The sequence below is a fragment of the Lathyrus oleraceus genome, chromosome 5 (genome assembly GCF_024323335.1).
Source record: "Lathyrus oleraceus cultivar Zhongwan6 chromosome 5, CAAS_Psat_ZW6_1.0, whole genome shotgun sequence".
NCBI classification, from domain to species: Eukaryota; Viridiplantae; Streptophyta; class Magnoliopsida; order Fabales; family Fabaceae; genus Lathyrus; species Lathyrus oleraceus.
Genome location: NC_066583.1, coordinates 386,090,759 through 386,109,149, shown reverse-complemented (window position 1 = coordinate 386,109,149; position 18,391 = coordinate 386,090,759).

Here is an 18,391-nt window from a genome sequence, read left to right as displayed (position 1 = left end):
TTACCATTAATAATTGTTAGATGTATTCCCCCCCCCCCTGTTTGTTATTGTGACGTATGTGCTCCTCGGGAGTATAGATAATCAGGTAAATGAGTAGCTACTAAGTAGGGGATGGTGTATATGCTCCCTTTACCTTTTATCATTGGGTCTTAGAGGGGTCGCTCTAATATGTAGCAATGGGGAGGGGATGTCTTCCGTCTTTTCGTGATATTTTGTTTTTGTAGCGGTAAAAAAAATTAGATTAAGTTATTGATTAACTTAACTCGTAAAGCAGGAGTCGCTACCGCGCTTTTATTGTTTTCAAAGGAAGAGGAAAAAAGTACGAACAAAATCCAAAAAAGTTTTAAAAATAAAACTAATAAAAAGAGAACAAGGGTCTTGGGGTTAGTTATGCAAAGGGAATGCATTATCACCCTAAACATCTATGGTACTTCATGGGAACCTCTTCGAAAATATGTATATTTGGTTTGAAAAAGGTGTTGTTTGTTAAAATATTGGAGAAGTGAGAAAAGAAGTATATTTTCTTATTCTTATATTTGCCAAGACTTTTGAAGTCTCATGCCTATGTGCCAACAAGGTGCAATGGATGATCAATGCCTCGTAATTCGTGGTAAAAATAACAAAAGAAGTTTATTTTGATTCATTTTTAGGGGAAAAAATATTTTGTCATCTTAAGGAGAATAATCAACTAGTCGCCCACAAGTATGAGAACTTTGTATCATCATGAGAATGGCCCCAACTTGGATAAGGATCAATAAGTATGCCACTAGCTCCCACAGATGGAAAAGAATTATCATCAATACTATGGAGATAGAAGAATTATACCTCAATTATGGAAATGTCTCGTGTCTAAATCCTTGAGAAAAAGTTTTAAAAGGAAAAAAATGCACAAGGGCACAAAATGGTTTGAATGAGTTAGGCATTTTTTAGTCTTTTGAAATTGGTCCGAATATGCTTAAGATGAATTATAATTTATTAGGAAAAGCTTTTGAAAATCACTTAACAAGAGTCAAAGTTTATTGAGAAAGAGGTTCAAGTTAGAAAGCAAGAAGGTTTTGAGAAAGAGAGGAAATTTTGAAAATTAAAGAGAGGGGAGGAGAAGAAGAGACTATCCTAGAGCATAAAGTAAAAGCTAGGGAGGAAAGATCTAACCAAGAAATAGCAAGCTTTATGACATAAGTCAATAAAGAATTCCCTCATTTGAATTAAGCCTCAAACAAGCTAAGATAAGAAAATCACAATCCATGTATCAGATGAATCCAAAGTAACCAAGCCAAGTCCTCACAGAGAAGTCCAAAGTCATAGGTGTCAGATGAATTCCAAGGTATCAAATCACAAGTCCCAAAGCAAGGGTCAAGATCTTAATTCTAAGTCCATAACTCCATAATGATGACAAGGATAGTAATCACAAGTCCATGAGTTAGGAGTAATAAGTTTCCTTTTCTATTAGTGTCTTTTTTACAATGATATAAAAAGAAAGGTCCAAATGGACAAAGAACAAAATGCCATAATCTCAAACAATATGATATGAAATGCTAAACATAAAACATAAAGTAAATGACATAAAATAAAGGAGCATGAAATAAATGAATTTGAAATAGAAGTTAATAGAAGTGAAGAGTTAGTAAAGAATGTTAGTGAAGATGAAAAGATGTTTTGGTCACTTTTTGGAGAACACTCAATTATCCACTCACAAACATGAAAATTTGATCTTATGCATCATTTATAAGAAAGGCTCCAACTTGGATAAAATTAAGAAAAATAAAGAAAAATATAAAATCGGTGAAATAAAATATGGAAAAATAAAAACCAGATGAAGAAAAATAAAAGAGAATTTTGGAAATTATTTTGGGATTTTTTGGATTAAAAAAATTACTATGAAATTATACAGAAAAAGAAATTAAAAATAATAATTAAAATCAGAAAAAAATACAGAGCGTTGGATCACGCCTCATTAAATGAAATGGCAGATCCAACACTCCAAAAGTTGGGATACATGTGTAGCGGTAAATTCATGATCATCAAGCTATGGATAAGTTAGAGATCAATAAAATCAGAGTCGCCACCGCGCTTTTATTGTTTCCAAGGGAAAAGGGGGAAAGTACGAACGAAACCCAAAAGTAAGAAGTTTTCAAATCAAAACTAATAAAATGTCAGAGATTACAGGTAAGGGGGTTGGTTACGCAGAGGGAAGGTGTTAGCACCCAAAGTGTCATAGGTACTCCTAGGGAGCCCTTTTTGTGTGCATATGTATTTGGTACAAGATGATGTTTACAAACAAATAGAATGGGGGGATGAGAAAAGAATTCATTAGTTATACTTTTTGTGTTTGACAAGACCTTCAGACTTGTGCCTACGTACCAACATAAAAATGAGGGATCAAAACCTCGTAGTTCGTGATACAAATCTCAAAGTGGATGCATTGTTTTTAACAAAAATTAAGTTTAAAAGGCACAAAAGGCCTGAAAATGGTTTGAATGAGTTAGTTCTTTTTGCTTTTGAAAGTTTAAGTCAAGTATAGTTAAGTCTATTTACAAGTTTGATCTAAGAAAAGAAGTTTAAAAATTCAATGGCATAAGGCCAAAGTTTTTATCTTTTTACAAAGTGGTCAAAGTTTAGAACAAAAATAGTTCAAACAAAGAAGATTTTTAAAAAATGAGGGAGAGATTTTGAAATTAAAGAAATTGGAAGGAGATGGAGAGACTAATCATATGCACAAAATTAAAAGTTAAGGGTTGAAAAGATCTGACCAATGGGTAGCAATCCAATAGACAACAATGTCAATAGAAACCCAAATTCCCTTGGACATTTAGAACCAAGCAACACATAAATGCACAATTATATTATCTTGAAGAGAAAAACATCAAATAAAGATAGTCATATCCAAGCTTTAGCCACTCCATGATCTTCTTCAAATTAGCCCATGTAATAGATGAATTCTACAAGTCACTGGTTCAACATAACAGCTTCACAATGATCATGTTGCAGATGAACTCAAAGGGATCTTGAATGATGTATCAGATGAAGTTTCAAATTGCAAGCACTTGGTTTCACAAAAGTTAGCATTGGCCAAGTCCTTTAGCATGGGAATGTTGCCTAAATTCTAAGTCCATTTATCCAAGATCAAGCCAACCGTCCACACAAAAGTTTTTTTTAGGGTTTTTGTTGTTATTATGTACATTAATGGTCAAAGACCACATGAACAAGCAAAGTATACACAAGCAAGATATATCACACAATATGGTCCAAATGGACAAAGTGAAAATCGCATTAACATAAACAATTAGAATGGTATGAATAATGGCAAATGAATAAAGACTAAAATTAAATGACATTAAAGTAAATGGCTTGAAATTAAAAGTTAATTGTTAATGAGTTAGAAGTTAGTATTGTTTTGCTTTTGCTTTTCATTTTTTAGTCATTCTTTGGAGAACACTTAACCCACTTATCACAAGCATGGATCCTTGAGCCAAGACATCTTCCAAAGGAAGGAAAAAAGGCCAAGTTTCCACACAATACCATGAAAGAGGGGAGACTTACAATCTCACTAACTAGAATGATATGCCTTTTGTGTCACAAATTTAGCGCTATGTTAAGCAATCGTAATTGGACTTATGTAGAAGTCACAACTATTTGAGGTCGGGCAATAGAATTTTGGTGTTAATGCATGTTAGAGACATAGTATAATGGACTATGCTCATGAAACATACCACACACAAAAAGAATATGCCAAAGAGGTGGCTTAATCTCATCCATACTTATGTTGATTTTTCAATCAACTAGCCTTAGGACTTTGAGATATCATAGGCCAAATGAGATGAATGCATAAATAATGGGAATGAGATGAAGAGGGAGGGGAATGGATCAAAACTCAAATTGGTCAAAGGAGGACTTTTACCAAATTAATACCATCCATTCATTTTAGGAGATGGAATGTACATTCCATCAATCCCCTAAATCTAATGATATTAACTTGACAAAGTTAAATCAACCTTGACCAAGGCCTAACAACAAGAGTCAAACTCAAACAAGTCATCACAAATGGTCAACACAATTAATTGGCATTTATTCAATTTAAAAAGACTAAAATAATACATTTGAATTAAATATGGTTTGTCAAATTCCTAAAACCTCATCAAAACACCAAAGAAATGGCCATGATATTTATCATAGGTCAAACAAGGTCAGAGGACCTTGGAGAAAACATTTCAAATTTTTTAAAGACTTAAAAGTATTTTTAAACAATTAAAAACAAACACAAAACCAATTAAATCATGACAAATATTAATAATGATCCAAAAAATAATTTTAATTCAGAATATGAAAGAGAAAATTATTTATAAATTTTTTGTGAAACTCTCATATTTTTTAGATCAATATTAAAATTAATATGAATTAATGAAAATAAAAAGAATAAAAGAAAATCAGAAAATAACAAAAAAATGTGGACCACTTGATCTGCCTCATTAATTGAGGTGGCAGATCAAGTGGTGGAGAACACGCGTTCCATGGTACACGCTAGTCAACTCATCCACACGCCTGGTATTCACAATGAGTGCTCCAGATTAAAACGTTTTAAAACAAATCAATGGCTCTGAACGCTTCCAGTTTATCGCCGGAGTCCAAAGGTCGGTCATCTCTCCGATGACCCTGGCCGAACTGGTTCGATCATCACCACATAAAAAATGTCAAAAGAGGACATGATCTGAAAGATAAAATGATGTAAATCATGAATATCACCTCAATTTTAACTAACTCCACATATATAGAAAGATATGAGGAGTTGAATTGTGAGGTGCATCAACTGAGTTGCTTCAATTTGACCTCTAAGTAACTCAATCTTCTTGCCTATATTGGTAGGACTTCAGACAACCAAATATCCAAGAGAATTGAGTAGAATTGAGTGAGAATCAAAGAGATGAAGTTTTCTGAAAATTACCTTCAATGTTATGCAGTTCTTGATGTTGCTTGCTCTTGTTGATTCTTAGTGTTGGCAGCAATTTTGGTAAAATAAAGAGTGTTCACAAGATATTATGTGTGATGTCTTAACATAAGATATCCTATGTACCTGCTGGAGTTCAAGAACATGTTCATGCAGGATTGTTTCAGAATGCCACATACAATGCCATGGCTTCTGATATTGGATGTACCTGCTAGAGCTTAAATGAAAGACATGTTCATGCAGGATTGTTTCAGATGACATACATAAGGTCATGGCATCTGATATGGTTGTACCTGCTGGAAGTTATAAAAGGAATTATTGGATTATGCAGGATTTTTCCAGGATGTCAGACCCTATGTCATGACGTCCTGTACATAGAACATTCAATGTGAATGTCTGGTGTTTTGTGATTGCACAATTAATGGCAATCTATGTATGATTGAAGATCTGATTAGCTGGCGCATTCAATCATGGATTACAACCTGATTTACTTATTTTCCAAGGAGATCTAACCACTTGTTATAAAAAGATTTGATTGGAAAATAGATTTAGGGTTTTCAAGATGTCCAAGCCCAGCTGAAAGCTTCTATAAAAAGGGACTTAGAAAACCTGTTTTTACACACAACCAATACTGAGCGAAATATAGAGAGAGAGCTAGGGTTTGTGTCTGTTTAGTCGTAAGACTTGTAAGCCATTCAAGTCATCTTTTGATGATTGAATTGGACTGATTTGTGGTTGTAATTTGTCACTCTAAAGCTGTTAAGCAAGAGTGTGTGTCTACTTGATCAAAGCTGTGAAGCAAGATCAAGTGTGTGTCTACTTGATCAAAGTTGTGAAGCAAGATCAAGTGTGTGTCTTCTTGATCAAAGTTGTGAAGCAAGATCAAGAATGTGTCTTCTTGATTGAAACTATGAAGTAAAATCAAGAGTGTGTTATTGAAAAGTGTTTTCTTTTCTCAAGGGATTGTTGTTTAAAATCACAGGTGTGATTGTAGGGAAGTGAGTGGGTTCTCATATCTAAGAGTGCTTAGGTAGAAATTGCACGGGTAGAGATTAGGTGAGAAAGACTGTAACTTGTTGAAGTGTACGGAGAGTCTTTGAACTGATTCTATTTTAGTGAATTTCCTTCCTGGCTCGGTAGCCCCCAGATGTAGGTGAGTTGGACCGAACTGGGTTAACAATTGCTTGTGTATCTTGCATTACTATTCTCTATCTTTATTCTGTTTGCATTATTCAGATATTAGTGTCGTGGCATTACCTTCGACATCTCATATATGATACCAGAATTTCAATTGGTATCAGAGCAGGCATCCTGCTATGGTTCTGGGTGAGATCTAGGGGCAATACTTTCTGGTACAATGGAGAGAGATAGAGGATCTGTTCACAGGCCACCAATTTTGTATGGTTCTAACTACGACTATTGGAAACCTCGAATGGTAGCCTTTCTAAAATCTCTTGATAACAAGGCTTGGAAGGATGTGTTGACAGGCTGGGTGCACCCTGTAGTTACTAAAGAAGGAGAAGCCACTACTGAGAAAAAGCCTGAAGAACAATGGTCCAAGGAGGAGGATGACCTAGCCCTTGGAAATTCTAAAGCATTGAATGCCATCTTCAATGGAGTGGACAAGAACATCTTTAGATTAGTAAACAACTGTGAAGTAGCTAAAGATGCTTGGGACATTCTCAAAACCACTCATGAAGGCACCTCTAGAGTGAAAATGTATAGACTACAGCTGCTCACCACCAAGTTTGAAAACTTAAGGATGAAAGATGAAAATATTCATGAATTTTACATGAGTATCCTTGAAATTTCCAATGCCTCTGGAGCTTTGGGTGAGAAGATGTCAGATGAAAAGTTATTAAGAAAAATACTCAGATCACTCCCCAAGAGATTTGCTATGAAAGTAACAGCCATAGAAGATTCTCAAGACATCTCAAATATGAGAGTTGATGAGCTAATTGGATCCCTCCAAACATTTGAGATGGGAATATGTGATGGAGCTGAAAAGAAAGCCAAGAGCATAGCATTTATGTCAAACACTGAAGAGGAAGATGAGGAAGGTGGTCAAGATATTGATGAAGATCTGGCAAATGAGATAGCAATGCTAGGAAGACAGTTCAACAGACTTATGAAAAAGGTAGATGTGAGAGCAAAGGGCAATGTTAAGAACATCACATCTGACATCAGTAAATCCAACAGCTTTGGTAAGAAAACAAAGTCTGAAGAAAAGCCCAAAGAAGTTCAGTGTTATGAGTGTAATGGGTATGGTCATGTTAAAACTGAATGTGGGACCTACCTCAAGAAATAAAAGAGGTGTCTTGTGGCCTTTTGGTCTGATGGAAGTGAAACAGAAGAAGCTACAAACCATGTGACTGCATTGACAGGAAGATGGGGGTCTGAGGAAGAGTCAATTGATGATGAAAGAACCTTTGAAGAGCTGTCCACTACCTACAAAGAGTTGTGCCACAGAAGTGCAGGAGTGTGGAGACAAGTTGAAAGCCAGAAGAAAGTGATAGCTCAGCTGAAAAATGAAAAGGAAGAGTATCTGGAAACCATCTCAAAATTGAAGACTAGAGTTGTATTCTTGAATTCCAAACTAGATGAGATGACTAAGTATGTAAGAATGCTTAACAATTGATCTGCCATCTTAAACAAGATTCTCCAGACTGGCCAAATAACAGGAAACAAATCTAGCATTGGATTCAAGGCTGAGTGCAGTTACAAACCAAAATCCAAACCTAAGTGCAGCCATGTTAAAAGCAAACCTGAGATGTCACATCAGATGTCACAACAGCAGAAAGGGAAACATCAAAGATGAAAATGTCAATATTGTGGAAAATTTGGCCACCTGAAGCCCTTCTGCTATAAGCTATATGGTTATCCTGGCCCTGTTCAGTCTCAATACCAATCAAGGTCCAAGCATCACAAGACTGTCAACAAAAGGCAGTGGGTTCCTAAGACAAAGGTCACAAGTCTAATAGCTCACACTTCCCTCAGAGTTTCAGTCAAAGAAGATTGGTATTTTGACAGTGGTTGCTCCAGACATATGACTAGGAACAAAAATCTGCTAACTGAACTTCACCCTCATGCCATGAGTTTTGTTACCTTTGGTGATGGTGCAAAGGGTGAAATCAAGGGAATGGGTAGGCTGGATTTCCCTGGAGTTCCTGACCTTGATGATGTCCTACTTGTTAAGGGATTAACTACTAATCTTATAAGCATCAGTCAACTGTGTGATCAGGGACTGAATGAAAACTTCACCAGAACTAAATGTCTGATTACTAACAAAGAAAATGAAGTTATCATGAAGGGAGTTAGGTCCAAAGACAACTGTTACATGTGGAGATCTCAAGAAACTAGATACTCTTCAATGTGTACCTTAGCCAAAGAAGAAGAAGTGAAGATATGGCATCAAAGATTGGGTCACCTGCACCTTAAAGGTATGAAGAGGATCATATCAGTTGAAGTTGTTAGAGGAATTTCCAACTTAAAGATTGATGAGGGAAAAATCTGTGGAGAATGTCAGATTGGAAAACAAACAAGGATGTCACACCAGAGGCTCAGACATGACACAACTACCAAAGTCTTGGAACTCCTTCATATGGACTTGATGGGACCCATGCAAGTTGAAAGCCTTGGAGGGAAGAAGTATGCATATGTGGTGGTGGATGATTTCTCCAGATACACCTGGATCAATTTTATAAGAGAAAAATCTGATGTATTTGAAGTCTTTAAGGAGCTTTGTCTGAAACTTCAAAGGGAAAAAGAAAGTCCTGTTGTCAAAATTAGAAGTGATCATGGGAAGGAGTTAAAGAACAACAAATTTGCTGAATTCTGCTCTTCAGAAGGAATTCATCATGAGTTCTCATCTCCCATCACTCCCCAGCAAAATGGTGTGGTGGAAATAAAAAATAGGACTCTTCAAGAATCAGCCAGAGCTATGATTTATGCTAAGAAATTGCCCTACCATTTTTGGGCTGAAGCCATGAACACAGCCTGCTATGTTCACAACAGAGTGACATTAAAGAAAGGGACTCCCACAACCCTTTATGAAGTCTGGAAAGGAAGAAAACCTACAGTCAAATACTTTCATGTATTTGGTAGAAAATGATATATCTTGGCTGATCGTGAGCAAAGAAGGAAGATGGATCCCAAAAGTGATGAAGGAATATTTCTGGGCTATTCAACAAACAGCAGAGCTTACAGGGTTTTTAATTCCATAACTAATGTATTGATGGAATCCATTAATGTTGTGGTTGATGACCAACAGACTGATGTCACAGACGATGTCGAGACATCTCTGAATGATTCTTCAACTGACTTCTCAGACAAAAATAAGGAAGAAGAACCTCCTCAAGTTGAACCTGAAGATGACAAAATCAACAAGGGACCCTCTATCAGAATTCAGAAGGATCATCCCAAAGATCTTATCATAGGAGATCCAGATAAATGAGTCACTACTAGATCAAGGGAAATGATCTCACATGGCTGCTTTGTGTCAAAGATTGAACCCAGAAATATCAAGGAAGCCTTGACTGATGAGTTCTGGATCAATGCCATGCAAGAGGAGTTAGGTCAATTCAAGAGGAATGAAGTATGGGAATTGGTTCCTAGACCTGAAGGAGTAAATGTCATAGGTGTTGCAACGCGAAAAACAACCGGCGGGAAAAAACAAACAAACAGAGCCGCCACTGTGCGTTATTTATCCTAAAGGAGGGAAAGGAAACGCTCGAAGTAAACCTGGAAAGGAAATGGTCTTACAACCGGAGATTACAAGGTACGGGAGTCGGTTACGCAAGGGGAAGGTATTAGCACCCCTCACGTCCGTCGTACTCGACGGGATCCACGCTCAAGAGAATAGAATAAGGTTGTTGAATAACTGCTCAAAGAATGCACACACACTGGAATAAACAGGCGAAAGAAAACGGAGGAAGCGGACTCGGCAGAATGTCGCATCCTGGGCCTACGTAGTTTGTCAGAAACAAGCATCAGAGTCGACGTAGTTCGGGGAAATGGGAAACGGACTCGCTAGGATATCGCATCCCATGCCTACGTATCTCATCTGGAATGAGAATTAGAGCTACCGTAGTTCGGCTAACGCACGCCGAAACAAAACACAACACCAAGACGCTGAGACATCAAAAGAAACTCGCCAATGGAAACAGACTGCCAATGGCTGGTCTTACGTCCGACTCCGAACAAAAGAAACACAAACAGGAAACCGAATGCCAATCGCTGGGCCTATATCAGACTCCACAAACCAACACAAACGGGAAACCGAATGCCAATAGCTAGACTTACATCAGATTCCAAACACACACACAAACGGGAAACAGAATGCCAATAGCTGGACTTATATCCGACTCCAAACACACTCACAAACGGGAAACAGAATGCCAAAAGCTGGACTTATATCCGACTCCAAACACACTCAAAAAGGTTATCAAATGGACAAGCTAACAGGGAGTCTGGCACTCGAGCCTAATATCCGTCAAGCAAACACCAAGAAGACGCTGAGACATCAAGAGAAACAAAGAGGTTGAACACACAGACTAAAAGGGAGTCGGGAACTCGGACCTAATAGCTGTCAAGCAAAACACACGCAAAAAAGAAAAAGGTGCCCGGAGAGATCTCGCACGATCTCCTGCCTTCGTACCTCATCTGGTATGAGGATCAGGGCGACGTAGTTCCCCTTAACAGGGGAGAAACTTTCTCCTAACCAGAGACCGGGGAATAACAAACTAAAAGGGAGACTGACTCGAGCCTAATAGTTGTCATACAAATGATCCCTATGTTGAGGTATCTAAGCAAATCCTAACTCGCACAGGAAGCAAGTTGAAACAGCAAATAAAAGGCAAGTAAACACCATAGGTGAACAGGTATCACACACTATATGCAAACAAGCGGCTCACACAAGGCTGGGCTTTAGTCAAGGGGTCATGTCAACCTCGACAAACAAGCCAACACTGGAAAGGGTGTCTGAGGCTCTTAACCACTAACATTGACCGTCAGTGTGAGCAGATGAAAGGTAATGAGGGTTGGACCTCATAGCTCTTAACCCGGCCTGGGTGAGCTTGAACCAAAGAAGGTGTGGGAGTCCAGAATGAGGAACTCTATTCCACAATGACTGACTTTATATACAAGATTTTGGGTGTTTATTCAAAATGTATCAGCACGTAGTGCGAGCAAGATGAAAGACTCAACTGAATAGCAGGGGATGGATTGCACATCCCTTTTATCTGCCAATGCCTCTTCACTTAGGAGGTCTTTGAAGTACATGGCACAAATATAAACAATCACAGACATTGCCTCTTAAGGAGGACTTCAGACAGGTGCCTGCCAAAAGAAATGACAGGGCTTCCAAACTACATGGAGATAGAATGGTTACCTAGGTGGTATGCCAACCACAAGCAAAGCAACTCAAGCAATGAGTTAAAGCGGCTAAAGTACCTGTAAGAAAGTCAAACAAGTCAATATTCATATTCAGACAAACCAAACAGACAGTCAACAGTGAGACAACCAATATACACAATGCAAGTCAACAACTCAAGTGAGCTCATCACCAAGGATCCTACAACACAAGAAAGGTTAGGGGACAAAGCAAATTTGTATCTCAAGTCATGAGATTGCATCAACCACTAGAGCTTAATGGCTTGAACCTGAAATACACAGCTCAAAAAGTGAGAATAAACCACTAGTCCAAGACTATGGTCAAAGGCAAAGCAAAAAGTCAAAACAGCAACCAATATTCCACATGAAACACATTTAATCAAGTAAGAACATGTCCTAAAAAGGATCAAACCTAAATCAAATGGCAAAGTCATCAATTACACAAGATAAGGCAAAAGGTACACAAGGTGATCATAATTGGACATGGAGAATCAAAATTCCATATTAAAACAGAAATGAATCAAACAATCATGAAAATTTTTATATGCACACAACATGTCAAACACAATGATCATGCCAAAAATTAGAATCAACAGAGCTCAATTGACCTAGAAATGAAAACAAACAAGTATGACATCAAATTGTGTGACACACATTGTCACACCATACATTCATGTGTCTAAAACAGAGATGAAAAATGATAAAAATGCACAACCAAGCCTCAAAAATCATGCAACATGTTGGGAATCAGCATACCAAATTTCAAATCAATTGGCCAATGTATGAGCATTTCACAAGAAAACACACCCATTAGGAGCAACGGTGCACGCAGCACAACAATCATCACACCCCGGGAAGACCCCATTCCTCAATAATTGTCTCTTGACCTCAGCCAATGGAGTCTTTAACCGGTCCACATCCGTCACCCAGATTCGGCCCTTATCCTCAGAAATTGCATTCACCCCCATCTGACCATGCGCGGGCATGGGATTAGCATTCACATTTGGAGATGGAGCAAAATTGATTGCCTTAGAATCCACCAGGTCCTGGACAACATGCTTAAAAGCTTTACAATTCTCCACATTGTGTCCAGGGGCACCAGAGTGGAATTCATATTTGGCATTCTCATCAAAACTGGCCGGCCTCTGGTTAGGTCTCAACGGAGCCAATGTCCTCAGCTGGACCAACCCCAAATCTTTCAATTTCTTCAGCAAGAATGAGTAGGTCACAGGCGGTCTATCAAATTGACGATCATTCATTCTTCCTCTCACCTGATACCCGGCCCTCTGCGGTCTCTGTTGAAATGGCTGTCGTTGTTGTGACGGTTGTTGTTGTTGATGTTGTTGTGCAGGTTGATTATCAGCAGGAATAGTTACCGCAGCAGTGTGCTAGTAGTAACGATCCCTACCTTGTCCTCTCTGGGTATACACAGCACTTGTATCACCCTCCTTCTTTCTCTGGCCATTACCAAAGGGCTTCTTCGAACCAGACGATGAAGCGTTACCCTGTATCTTCCCCAGCTTCAACCAGCTCTCTATTCGTTCCCCAGCCACCACAATATCAGCAAAGTTGGTAACCGGGCATCCTACCATTGTATAAGCAAAAAAAATTCGGACAAAAGCCTGGAGATGAGTTTCAGGGCAAGAACTCCCATTATACTTGTCAAACGCAGGCGCTTTAAACTTCTGCGGGATCACAATCCCCTCAACCAGCCCCATGTTCGACATATTAACAACCCCCGGAGTAGCATAGCTTTCTAGAGCCCTGATCTTCTCAGCCAGCACCTGAATCTCTTTGATTGGTGGTTGAACACCATATTGACCGAATTGCTCATTCAGCATGGAGAACTGATCCGCTTCTTTGTCTTCTTCTCTATCCTCCTCAGCCCCGAAGAAAGGAGGAAACAGACTATCCTTCAGATTGTTGTTTACCGGATCCGGTCCACCGCCTGTAGCAGCACCGAAACCACCACCATTATTGATCACCACCCCAGCAATAGTCTTCTTTCTGAGATCTTCTCCATCCCTTGATCCACCGAGACCATTGTTGGAAACACCCTCCTGATTATTACCACTGTTGGCAGCCGAAGCCCGCTCGAGCTTTTCCACCTTATCAGCAAGTGCTTTCTGTCCCAAGGCCAACCCTTGCATGACGTTTATCAGCTCACCCATTTTCTCCTTCAACTCGAGAATATCTGTGTTGGGTAGATCCATCAGCCTGGATTTGTTGCGCCTGGCAGGGTATTTGTGCGGACGTGCTACGTGCAAGGGAATGATTCTACGTGCGCGAGCAATGATTCCTGAAACAATCAAGCACGTTAGAAACTGACACCTGCAAAATAGAAGACAAGTTATTATGATTCATGCATGAATGTAATGTCTATCCATATGAGGAACACTCTGTCTTTCGATCCTGGTTTCATCGAGACAGATAATAATTTGACAGCCACATTCTGATATCAATCATCTGATTTTGCCATACAGAGCAGAGAACTATGTTTTAGCAAAGATATTCCCCAACCATGTGTGTGCTGTGTGAGTGCATACAGTCAAACAAATAAAGCTTGAAGATCAATCACTGAATGATAATAACCACTGTATATCAAGAGTGCACAATACGTGTGAAAGTCATACATCAAGTCTGATACAGATCAAATACAATTCTCCAGAATCAGAAAGAAAATACAAGCAAGTGAATTCCGTCAACATGCCTGACAGTAATCCAACACAAATAAGAAAGGTCTAATTTGACGAAGGTCCCACAGAAGGCTCTGCATCATCAACCATCCTGGTAAACTTCACGGCGAACCTGAGCTCGGTGTTCTCCTGCTGCAGTCTCCCCACCTCCTTCTGGTGAATCTTCATCTGTCGGAAGTAATGATCCCTCTCAGCAAGATAATAATCTCTCTCGGTAATATAATGATCTCTCTCGGTAATGATCTTCACGTTCTCTGCTTCCTTAATCTTCAGCTTTGCTTCCCATTCTGCGGTAAGGACTCTGACTCTGGTTTCCCTCTGATTCTTCACAAGGATCTGCCTCCTCTTCTCATCCTCAATGACCTTCAAAGCTCTAGCCAACCTCTCCTTGGTAATGTCGTGCTCCTTTGTAGATGACTCCAAAGCTTGGCTGACCTTGCCATAATAAGCGGTGTCTATCTCAAAGCGCTTCACCTCAATGGCATGTCTCTTATCCTGGTCTTCTATTTTCCCTTTGATTTCCTGATTAGCCATTTGGATTCTAGCAACACTCATCTCCAATTCAATCTTCTCTGCATGAAGCTGATCTCTCTCCCTTTTCATCTCCAGGAACTCTTCCATACTGACAGAAGAATGGGATTCCTCAATCAACAGATACCAAGGATCACCCACAGGAAATGGTAGATGCGTGAGCTCAACCCTCTTCTTGAGCCAATCGTCAAATGGAGGAAAAGACCTGTTATTAGCTCTACCCCAAGAAAACTTGCCTTTCCTTTGAATGTGGCGCCATGCATCAGACACTTGCCTCAACGATGACTGGTTACCCTCAACCGGGAAGTAGAAAGTGTCCTGAATCTCACTCTTGAGAGGAGGAACCTCCATAGCAAATCCCATTTGCCTCTTAAGAAGCGTCGGGTTATAATTAATGCAACCCTGAACTCTTATAAGAGGCACATTGGGAAAACTCCCACAACTGCAAATGAAATCTTGTCCAGCCCCACTACTGTGAGTCTAAGCTATGTCTTTGGCTCGCAAACCCATCAACTTGGTTGCCCAATTTACAGTATGATCAAGAAGAACAAAGGCACCCCTGGAAGGCAGATATCCCATGAACCACTTGTATAAAAACTGAGCACAACACCTAAGTGGTTTTCTGGTGATGATGGTGATATATCCTCTGGTCCCGTTTATTTCGAAACCCCGAGTTGGATTTAGGGTTACTCAGTACCTCAGATGGTTGTGATCAGTTCAGAGGCCGTAACTCAGTGCAGTGGATGTTCAGATGACTTGGAGGATGGCACAGTGCATTGCATTCATGCATCAGCATCATTCCCATTTTGCATTTATCTGCATCTAACTCATGTTTATCCATATGCAGGGGACATTCTTGATTGAGATCCTGGTTGAGAGACTTCTTTACTCATATATGAGGCCTGGTTTGAAGGACGATGTTGTCTACAGTTTCTTTGATCCAGAGATCAGTGTGCTGAAAGAGATGATATCATTGATTACGCCTGACCATGTAGGGATGTTCCATGAGACTTATGGTGGTATTCTGAAGATGGTTTTCAGGCTCACTGACCGGGATAGGAGTGGCATCCATACTTTTCTCCACTTTTATGATCCTGGTTTGAGATACTTTGTCTTCCCGGATTACTTGTTAGGGCCTTTGATGGAGGACTATGCTGGCATCTTGGGTATTCAGATCAGAAATCAGGTTCCTTTTTATGCTACTAAGGAAGAACCTGATGCTTGTGGGATCTCCCGTGCTCTTTATTTGAGACCTGAAGTGACTAAAGGAGGTCTGAAGGAGAAGGGAAAGTTGCCTGGTTTTCATCTGAGTTTCCTGGAGGCTAAAGCCAAGGAGCATGCTGTTTTGGGTGATTGGCAGACTGTCTGTGCTTTGATTGCTGTGAGCATTTATGGAATCATCCTGTTCCTTAATTAGAAGAACTTTGTGGATGTTAATGCCATTCGGGTGTTCGTTCAGGGGAATCCCATTCCTACCCTGGTTGGGGATGTTTATTACTCGGTCCATAATCGGAACGAGAAGAGGCGTGGGGGATTGGCTGAACGGATAACCACGACATCATCTGAATCGACCCAGGGAATCCTGAAATAAACGGATCCCCACTGATAAATATCATGGACAGAACTCCGGCGTCTCAGAAATAAATATCCAAATCGGGCCTGGGTTTTAGCCCCACTCAGAACACCCACCCCAAATCAGAGGAACCAACCTGTACAGAATCCAGCATAATGATAACATGATGCATGCAAACATTTATGCAAATATATACACAACATAATAATCATAAATGCAATAAATAAAGCAGCACAAGCAACCAAAACTATCCTAGAGAGCGCTAGGAATGACTCGCTTAGGGAAGATGGACCAGCAAGAGGTCAACTTCTCGATTTCCCCAGCAGAGTCGCCAGCTGTCGCAACGCGAAAAACAACCGGCGGGAAAAAACAAACAAACAGAGTCGCCACTATGCGTTATTTATCCCAAAGGAGGGAAAGGAAACGCTCGAAGTAAACTTGGAAAGGAAATGGTCTTACAACCGGGGATTACAAGGTACGGGAGTCGGTTACGCAAGGGGAAGGTATTAGCACCCCTCACGTCCGTCGTACTCGACGGGATCCACGCTCAAGAGAATAGAATAAGGTTGTCGAATAACTGCTCAAAGAATGCACACACACTGGAATAAACAGGCGAAAGAAAACGGAGGAAGCGGACTCGGCAGGATGTCGCATCCTGGGCCTACGTAGTTTGTCAGAAACAAACATCAGAGTCGACGTAGTTCGGGGAAATGGGAAACGGGCTCGCTAGGATATCGCATCCCATGCCTACGTATCTCATCTGGAATGAGAATCATAGCTACCGTAGTTCGGCTAACGCACGCCGAAACAAAACACAACACCAAGACGCTGAGACATCAAAAGAAACTCGCCAATGGAAACAGACTGCCAATGGCTGGTCTTACGTCCGACTCCGAACAAAAGAAACACAAACAGGAAACCGAATGTCAATCGCTGGGCCTATATCAGACTCCACAAACCAACACAAACGGGAAACTGAATGCCAATAGCTGGACTTACATCAGACTCCAAACACACACACAAACGGGAAACAGAATGCCAATAGCTGGACTTATATCCGACTCCAAACACACTCACAAACGGGAAACAGAATGCCAAAAGCTGGACTTATATCCGACTCCAAACACACTCAAAAAGGTTATCAAATGGACAAGCTAACAGGGAGTCTGGCACTCGAGCCTAATAGCCATCAAGCAAACACCAAGAAGACGCTGAGACATCAAGAGAAACAAAGAGGTTGAACACACAAACTAAAAGGGAGTCGGGAACTCGAACCTAATAGCTGTCAAGCAAAACACACACAAAAAAGAAAAAGGTGCCCGGAGAGATCTCGCATGATCTCCTGCCTTCGTACCTCATCTCGTATGAGGATCAGGGCGACGTAGTTCCCCTTAACAGGGGAGAAACTTTCTCCTAACCAGAGACCGGGGAATAACAAACTAAAAGGGAGACTGACTCGAGCCTAATAGTTGTCATACAAATGATCCCTATGTTGAGGTATCTAAGCAAATCCTAACTCGCACAGGAAGCAAGTTGAAACAGCAAATAAAAGGCAAGTAAACACCACAGGTGAACAGGTATCACACACTATATGCAAACAAGCGGCTCATACAAGGCTGGGCTTTAGTCAAGGGGTCATGTCAACCTCGACAAACAAGCCAACACTGGAAAGGGTGTCTGAGGCTCTTAACCACTGACATTGACCGTCAGGGTGAGCAGATGAAAGGTAATGAGGGTTGGACCTCATAGCTCTTAACCCGGCCTGAGTGAGCTTGAACCAAAGAAGGTGTGGGAGTCCAGAATGAGGAACTCTATTCCACAATGACTGACTTTATATACAAGATTTTGGGTGTTTATTCAAAATGCATCAGCACGTAGTGCGAGCAAGATGAAAGACTCAACTGAATAGCAGGGGATGGATTGCACATCCCTTCTATCTGCCAATGCCTCTTCACTTAGGAGGTCTTTGAAGTACATGGCACAAATATAAACAATCACAGACATTGCCTCTTAAGGAGGACTTCAGACAGGTGCCTGCCAAAAGAAATGATAGGGCTTCCAAACTACATGGAGTTAGAATGGTTACCTAGGTGGTATGCCAACCACAAGCAAAGCAACTCAAGCAATGAGTTAAAGCGGCTAAAGTACCTGTAAGAAAGTCAAACAAGTCAATATTCACATTCAGACAAACCAAACAGACAGTCAACAGTGAGACAACCAATATACACAATGCAAGTCAACAACTCAAGTGAGCTCATC